Genomic DNA, 9,196 nt, shown 5'->3' with positions numbered 1-9,196 from the left:
CCCCCGCCCCTTGGCATTTCCGGGTTGAGATCCCAGTGCCTGATTGGGCAAAAATCATTTTCGCGGGTGGTTCTGGGTACAGCCTCACCTCTCCCTCCCTCCCTCCCTGAAAGCGGCAGACAACCGTTTCGCGCCTTTTTTGCTTGGTGAACCGTGCAGACGCTATAGCACAGCAAGCATGGACCCTGCTCAGCTCCATACCGCAATCGTGGATGTTTTAAACACCTCGCGCACTCTCCTGCAGTATATGCTGAACCAGGACCTTCGAACCGAGGCGAGTAAGAGGCGGATACGGCAGCGCGGCGATGACAGTGATGAGGACGTAGACACAGAATTCTCTCAAACCGCGGGCCCCGGCGCTTTGGAGATCCTGATGGTAATGGGGCAGATTCTATCCATTGAACGCCGATTTTGGGCCCGGGAAACAAGCACTGACTGGTGGGACCGCATTGTGTTGCAGGTGTGGGACGATTCCCAGTGGCTGCGAAACTTTCGCATGCGTAAGGGCACTTTCATGGAACTTTGTGACTTGCTTGCCCCTGCCCTGAAACGCCACAATACCAAGATGAGAGCAGCCCTCACAGTAGAGAAGCGAGTGGCGATAGCCCTGTGGAAGCTTGCAACGCCAGACAGCTACCGGTCAGTCAGGAATCAATTTGGAGTTGGAAAATCTACTGTGGGGGCTGCTGTGATGCAAGTAGCCAAAGCAATCACTAAGCTGCTGCTACGAAAGGTTGTGACTCTGGGAAACGTGCAGGCCATAGTGGATGGCTTTGCTGTAATGGGATTCCCTAACTGTGGGGGGGCGATAGATGGAACCCATATCCCTATCTTGGCACCGCAGCACCAGGGCACCCAGTACGTAAACCGGAAGGGGTACTTTTCAATGGTGCTGCAAGCACTGGTGGATCACAAGGGACGTTTCACAAACATCCACGTGGGATGGCCAGGGAGGGTTCATGACGCTCGCGTATTCAGAAGCACTACTCTGTTTAAACGGCTGCAGCAAGGGAATTACTTCCCAGACCAGAAAATAACAGTTGGGGATGTTGAAATGCCTGTCGTTATCCTGGGGGACCCAGCCTACCCCTTGATGCCATGGCTCATGAAGCCATACACAGGCAGCCTGGACAGTGGTCAGGATCTGTTCAATTACAGGCTGAGCAAGTGCAGAATGGTGGTGGAATGTGCATTTGGCCGTTTAAAGGCGCGCTGGCCCACATTACTGACTCGCTCAGACCTCAGCCAAACCAATGTCCCCTATGTTATTGCTGCTTGCTGTATTCTCCACAATCTCTGTGAGAGTAAGGGGGAGACCTTTATGGCGGGGTGGGAGGCTGAGGCAAATCACCTGGCCGCTGATTACGCGCAGCCAGACACCAGGGAGATTAGAAGAGCACACCAGGAAGCGGTGCGCATCAGAGAAGCTTTGAAAACGAGCTTCATCAATGGCCAGGGTACAGTGTGACTGCTGTGTTTGTTGATGAACACCCAACCCCCTTGATTGACTCAGTCCCTGTAAGCAACTCCCGCTCCCCCTTCGAGTACAGCTTACTTATGCAAATAAAGTCACTCTCATTTAAAAAGCATGAATTCTTTATTGATTCATTATAAAAAGAGGGAGAGAAGTAAGGGTGTGCTTTGGGAGGAGGAAAGGAGGGATGGAGAAGGCCATTAAAAAAAAAATTCAGAGTAACGACATCCTTCTGGTTTGGCTGTCCACGGGGGTGGAGTGGGCGGGTGCACGGAGCCTCCCCCCACGCGTTCTTACACGTCTGGGTGAGGAGGCTAGGAACATGGTGAGGGGGGAGGGTGGTTATACAGGGGCTGCAGCGGCACTCTGTGATCCTGCTGCTGTTCCTGAAGCTCCACAAGACGCCGGAGCATGTCAGTTTGATCACGCAGCAGCCCCAGAGTTGCATCCCGCCACCGCTGATCTTCCTGCCGCAACCGCTGATTTTCCTGCCGGTCTTCCTGCCGCCACCTCTCATCTCGGTTGTCCCTCCTGTCCTCACATTCACTGGCCTCTTTCCTGTAATTTGAAACCACGTCCTTCCACTCATTCAGATGAGCTCTTTCATTGCGTGTAACTTCCATAATATCCGAGAACATCTCATCTCGTGTCTTCTTTTTCCTCCGCCTTATCTGTGCTAGCCTTTGGGATGGAGGAGGGATGGTTGAAAAATTTGCAGCTGCATGAGGGAGATAAATATTTAGAAAGATACATTTTACAGAACAATGGTTATACTGTTTCACAGTGAACATCACTATTCACCTAGCACATGTGATTTCCCTACAAGGTCGCATTTTTCATCTTAATAGTGACTGCTTGCAGCTCTGGGGTTACAGATCTCACAGACACATCAGGTCCAGGCATCAGAATTCAGCTTGCATGCGGCCATGGTAAGCCACTGTCTCAGTGATTTACCCCTCCCCCCCAACGCATGGCTAATACCACGCTAGCTCCCTGCTAATCAACAACCTTCCCCCTCCCCCCCACCCACTGCTTGTCCGGTAGCTTGGGGAAGATCGCCTCGCCGGTGACCAAACAGAAAAGATCATCAAACTCCTCCCCTCCCCCCGCTTCGCTACGTGCAGGAAAGTGTTTTTTTAAAGCTGCTGCATTCCACGAACCCAGTAGAAAAATGGCCACCCCCCTTACTTAAATTCCTGATTTTTAACCAGGTTATCCTGAACGATATCACTTTTCTGAGGATAACAGAACAAGATAAAGAGCGGATGCTTCTTGAATGCCAGCAGTCACCGGGACCATACGCTGCTATGCTTTGCCACGCAATGATCCCTGATTACTTGCTACATGCATGGCGTGGTAAAGTGTCCTACCATGGTGGGCGGAACAAGGCTGCCTTGCCCAGAAACCTTCTGCAAAGGCTTCTGGAGTACCTACAGGAGCGCTTCATCGAGATGTCCCTGGAGGATTTCCTCTCAATCCCCGGACATGTTAACAAACTTTTCTAAGTAACTATACTGTCTGCGAATGCATCCCAAGTCCTCAGGGCAAATCAATCATTAAAAAAGGCTTGCTTAAAAAACACTGTTTGCTATTTGCAAAGGTACACTCACCAGAGCTCCCTTCCATGGCATCATTCTCTGGAATAGTTGCTTGTGAGGGCTGGGAGCAGGGTAATTCCGTCAGGGTGATAAAAAGCTCCTGGCTGCTGGGGGTCACGGAGTGCTGTGTGCTCTCTGCTAGGTCTTCCTCTTCTTCTTCCTCTTCATCTTCCCCGTCTGCATAATCCTCAGACATGGCAGAGATCACAACCCCCACCTCGGAATCCACGGTCAGGGGTGGGGTATTTGTGGCGCAGCCCCCTAACATTGCATGCAGCTCAGCATAGAAGCGGCATGTTTTTCGACCTGCCCCGGACCTTCCGTTTGCTTCTTTGGTTTTCTGGTAGGCTTGTCTGAGCTCCTTAACTTTCACTCTGCACTGCACGGAGTCCCTGCTGTGGCCTTTATCCGTCATAGCCTTAGAAATTCTTTCAAATACTTTTTCATTTCGTCTTTTGGAACGCAGTTCTGTTAGCACTGAATCCTCTCCCCAGATAGCGATCAGATCCAGTACCTCCCGTGTAGTCCATGCTGGGGCTCTTTTTCGATTCTCAGGAGACTGCATTGTTAACTGTGCTGATGAGCTGTGCATGGTCACCTGTGATGATGAGCTCTCCACGCTGGGGAAGCAGGAAATGAATTTCAAAAGTTCGCGGGGCTTTTCCTGTCTACCTGGCCAGTGCATCCGAGTTGAGAATGCTGTCCAGAGCGGTCAGTGGTGCACTGTGGGATACCGCCCGGAGGCCAATACTGTCGATTGCGGCCACACTAACCCTATTCCGATATGTTAATACCGATATTAGCGCTACTCCTCTCGTCGGGCAGGAGTACAGAAACCGATTTAAAGAGCCATTAAAATCGATATAAGGTGCCTCCTAGTGTGGACGGTTGTGGCGTTAAATCGGTTTTACGCTCCTAAAACCGATTTAAACGCCTAGTGTAGACCAGGCTTGTGATGCACAACCTCACCCCCCCATACCTTTCCCTGCTTCCACCCAGGCTGGGAGGTAAATTGCAGAGGAACTTCTGATCTCTGGAGGCTGCACTGACCAAGGACAGAAACTGCGGGTGGGGTGAGACTGTTGGGTTGCTGGCCTTTTAGACCCTGACGGGGAAAGGACACTGCCAAACTCACTTGCGGGTGGGTCTTTTGCTCATGGTTTGTGTTATGAATCCTGTTTGTGGTGTTTTCTCAACATGATGCCACATTGTTTCCCTCCTTTATTAAAAGGATTTTGCTCCACTCAGACTCTGTGCTTGTGAGAGGGGAAGTCTTGCCCCTTAGGGGGGTGATATGTAATTGTCCCAGGTCACTGGGTGGGGGTCGAGCCGGTTTTACATTGTTATTGATCCCCTACAGCCTGTAATAGATCCCCTACAGCCTGAACCCGGCCCTTGTTGCTGCCAACTCAGACGGGCAGAAGAGTTTCATTAGGAAGAACAACATACAATCTGGAGCCACCCCCAGGGCCTGTGCCTCACACACAGTGCTGTGCGCTGTTCAGCCAGCTCCCCTCCGGGCACTGTGAATCCTTCGCACCCTGGAGACTGAACCTTGGCTGTGTGTTCTAGAGTCGCTGGGCTGGCCCGTGGAGCACACGGCAGGCTGAGGGCAGGGGGTGGCTGTGGCAGGGGCTGTGGGCAGGGGCTGGCAGTGGGCAGAGGGGGGCTGCGGAAGGGGCTGTGGCGGGGGGTGGCTGCGGGGGGGAGACACAGACACTCACACACACGGGGGCGGGGCTGGGAGCAGCCTCTCCCCGCCGGGGACTCACCAGGCAGCAGCAGCCGGAGCCCCAGGGCCAGAGGTCCGAGGAGCAGCAGCAGCAACCGGGTCAGGAGGCAGCTCACATGCCTCCCGCAGCCCAGCCCAGCGCCCCCCCGGCGGCCTGGAGGAGGAATTACACCCTTCTCAGCCATAGCCCTTCAAAGCTTCCCTCGCAGGGAACCCACTTAACAAGCGGTTCTAAAACCGCTTCTAAATTTAACAAGCGGTTCGTGAACCGGCTCCAGCTCACCCCTGCCTGGAAGGAGAGTCTCAACTAATGAGATTGTTTCCCTTCCCTACAACTTGATGTTCTCCTTCCCTGAGACTTTCATTGCCCTCAGCAGCACAGAAGCTGTCAGACTGGGGCTGGGACTGCTCTTTTGTGTCCCCTAAAGTCTCATCTATATACCGCTCTGTCTCTCTTAGTTGCTCCTGAGGTCTCAAGAGCCCATACTCGGTCTCTGAGGGCCATGACCTTATGCTGAATGCATACATATGCCACCTGCCCAAGGAAGGGAATCATACATGCTGCATTCAATGCAAGAAACTGGATAACCCCCCCCTGCTGCTGCACTTCTGCCTGCATTCTTTTTATTCCTGCAGCTTTTTTGTTTGTTTTTTGCTGTTTTTTCAGATGGGTGGGGGGGTTTATTGACCCAAGTTTAGAGACTGTCAGGTGTATCTGGCTCTCTCGCTCTCTCACTCTCTTTCTAAACTCCCGTGCAAAACTCCCCTGTTCACTAGCTCTTCTGGTTGCTTAGGAGCTGGCTTTTTAATCCCCTGTGCTCCCTGAGTAGCCCAGCCCCCTGATTAACAATTAACAGATCCTAAAGGGATTGGGGATCAAACCCTCATTAAGAAGCTCTCAAACTTGCCTTGCAGGCGGCTAGGCTCAGCACATGGCCCCCCAGACAGACCACACTATATATTACAGTCAAGCAACAAGCACACAACAAAAACAAACTCACCCCAATGGTCATAGGTAATAATTGGAGATATGCCAATCTCCTAGAACTGGAAGGGACCTTGAAAGGTCATTGAGTCCAGCCCCCTGCCTTCACTAGCAGGACCAATTTTTTTTGCCCCAGATCCCTAAGTGGCCGCCTCAAGGATTGAACTCACAACCCTGGGTTCAGCAGGCCAATGCTCAAACCACTAAGCTATCCCTCCCCCCTTACTGTCATGTAGTCGCTCCTCCTTCACCTGGAGAACTCCCTTGCAAAACTCCCATTTGCTGCTCCTGTTCACTAGCTCTTCTGGTCGCCTTCTCTCCCTCTTGCTGTCTCAAGGACCTTGTTTACTACTCACTGAGATAAACATGCATTCCTTCGTTTAAGATAGAACGCTTGACCAGTTCTGCTGAATTGGGACTATGTGGGTTTGAACATGTGCCACCAACATCATTCAGGGGGAAATTCATAATTTTACTTATAATGTTGCTACCCACATTTTATCATGATGTAATTGATCAGTGAGTTGTTCATTTTCAAATGGTATCTCTGTCACGGACCCACAGCTCAGGTGCCCTGGAACAGTCTGTGGGAGGACCCCTTCAGTGTGCCGGCGCCAACCTAGGGTCTCACTCTTTCCTGAGGGTGAGCCACTTGGCTTCATTGCCTCCTTAGATTGAACCTCAGAGCCTTCAGAAGCCCTGCTCTACAGTCCACCTGAGCTGGACACCTGAGCGAGGCTTGTACACCCAAAGGGCACAGTGCATCCCGACCTTCAGCATTTGCAGTGACTCCAAGCTAGCGTGATACAAGCAGTTGGGTTTATTACCTCTCTGGAACACAGCGCAGAAAATCCTCAGTGAGCATAGAGAACATAAGAACAGCCAGACTGGGTCACACCAAAGGTCCATCTAGCCTAGGGCTAGTCTACACTTACCTGCCGGGTCGACGCGGTGAGTTCGACTTCTCGGAGTTCGAACTATCGCGTCTAATCTAGTCTAATCTAGATTAGACTGTGACGGAGCGATTCTGGCGGGACCCAACTGAGAGTGCCAAATCAGGACCAATTGCTCAAACAGGGCAGTTACAGCCCTAGGCTGGGGTTTTTCCACCTCTAAGGCCAACCAAACCAGCCAGACAAAAAGGACTTTGGTCTCACCCCACTGGCTAACCACAAGTCACACAAGCAGTTTCCTTAGACACTCCAGTCTCCCAGTATCACCACCAGTGCACTCGTCCTGGGGATGAATGGTTATGAAAACCAACACCCCAATAAAAGAAAACGGTTCCCTCGATCCCAAAGGACCAAGCCCCAGACCCAGGTCAATATACACATCAGATCTTACCCACAAATCACGCTGTTGCCAATCCTTTAGAACCTAAAATCTAAAGGTTTATTTACACAGGGAAAAAGGTAGAGATGAGAGGTAGAATTGGTTAAATGGAATCAATTACATACAGTAATGGCAAAGTTCTTAGTTCAGGCTTGCAGCAGTGCTGGAGTAAACTGCAGGTTCAGATTAAGTCTCTGGAACATCCCCCGCTGGGATGGGTCAACAGTCCTTCATGCAGAGCTTCAGTTTGTAGCAAAGTCCTTCCAGAGGTCAGAAGCAGGATTGAAGACAAGATGGAGATGAAGCATCAGCCTTATATAGACTTTTCCAGGTGTAAGAATCTCTTTGTCTTCACTGTGGAAATTTACAGCAAAATGGAGCCTGGAGTCACATGGGCCAGTCCCTGCATACTTTGCTGAGTCACAAGGCGTGTCTGCCTTCTCTCCATGGGTCCATTGTGTAGCTGACGGTCCTTAATGGGCCATCAAACAGGCTAGGCAGAGCTAACACCAGCTTGTCTGGGAGGCTTCCCCCAGAAGCACAGCACAAACTTGAAATACAGACAGCATAGAGCCAACATTCATAACTTCAACTAAAAATGATACAGACATATAGACAGCATAATTATAATCAGCAACCCAGAACCTGGTCTTAGACACCTTATATGACCCCCTTTACTTAGGATTTGGAGCCACTACAGGACCTTGGTTGCAACCCATGTTCTATATGGTCCCCATTTATATCAATAACGTCACAACCTGCCCTTAGTATCCTGTCTTTCGACAATGGCCAATGCCAGGTGGCCCAGTGGGAATAAACAGAACAGGGAATCATCAAGTGATCCATCCCTTGTCGCACATTCCCAGCTTCTGGCAAACAGAGGCCAGGGACACCACCCCTGCCCATCCTGGCTAATTGCCATTGATGGACCTATCCTCCCTGAATTTATTTAGTTCTTTTTTGAACCCTGTTATAGTCTTGGCCTTCATAACATCCTCTGGCAAAGAGTTCCACAGGTTGACTGTGCGTTGTGTGAAGTACTTCCTTTTGTTTGTTTTAAACTGCTGCTTATTAATTTTATTGGGTGACCCCTAGTTCTTGCGTTATGAGAAGGAGTAACTAACACTTCCTTATTCATTTTCTTCACACCAGTCAAGATTTTATAGACCTCTATCATATCCACTCTTAGTCATCTCTTTTCCAAACAGAAAAGTCCCAGTCTTATTAATCTCTCCTTATATGGCAGCCTAATCATTTTTGTTGCCCTTTTTTGAACCTTTTCCATTTCCAATATATCTTTTTTGAGATGGGGCGACCATATCTGCATGCAGTATTCAAGATGTGGACGTACCATGGATTTATATAGAGGCAATATGATATTTTCTGACTTATTATCTCTCTCTTTCTTAATGATGCCCAACATTCTGTTGACTTTTTTGACTGCCACTGCACATTGAGTGGATGTTTTCAGAGAAAATTACAGCAGTGCCAAAGCCCTCTGATCCCTCTATTTTGTCCCAGGTCAGGAGAGTCTCAAGCTTCCAGCGGCCCATGCTTAACAACCTCCCACCTGGACTCTCATCAGCCCTTTGTTCTTATTCCTGGGCCAAGATTGCTGGCTTCCTGAGGAGGGGTGGGCCATCCATGGTCATTAGTTGCTAGGTACCAAATGTCCAAGCAATTGGAATAGCTATTGCCTTCTCAGACTCTCCATGGTCACGGAGACCAAGCTATTTTCTTTCTCGAGCTTCAGGCCATAGGGCTTACACCCTTAAACACAAAGACATTTGTTACAACTGAGTTTAGCTTCACAAGGAAAAGTTGCCATGTCTCCCTCCCTGATTTGTATGTACATCCTTGGTAGCTATCATGACAGAGGCTTCTATGGTATTCCATCCATGTTCCCCTACATCCAGGTCAAAGATGCCTGCAGTTTCTCTACAATAGAGTGAGTTTGGACAGCAGGCATCTCAGCCAGGCTGACCTGCTGTTGTCTGAGCATCTGGGCACCACTGGACTGTGCAGGAGGAGATCCTCACGGCTGGACTCTTATTTAGGGCTGACTGACAATTTTC

The sequence above is a fragment of the Mauremys mutica genome, unplaced genomic scaffold (genome assembly GCF_020497125.1).
Source record: "Mauremys mutica isolate MM-2020 ecotype Southern unplaced genomic scaffold, ASM2049712v1 Super-Scaffold_100098, whole genome shotgun sequence".
NCBI classification, from domain to species: Eukaryota; Metazoa; Chordata; order Testudines; family Geoemydidae; genus Mauremys; species Mauremys mutica.
The sequence above is the reverse complement of the archived record's forward strand: the minus strand, read 5'-3'. Positions refer to the sequence as shown.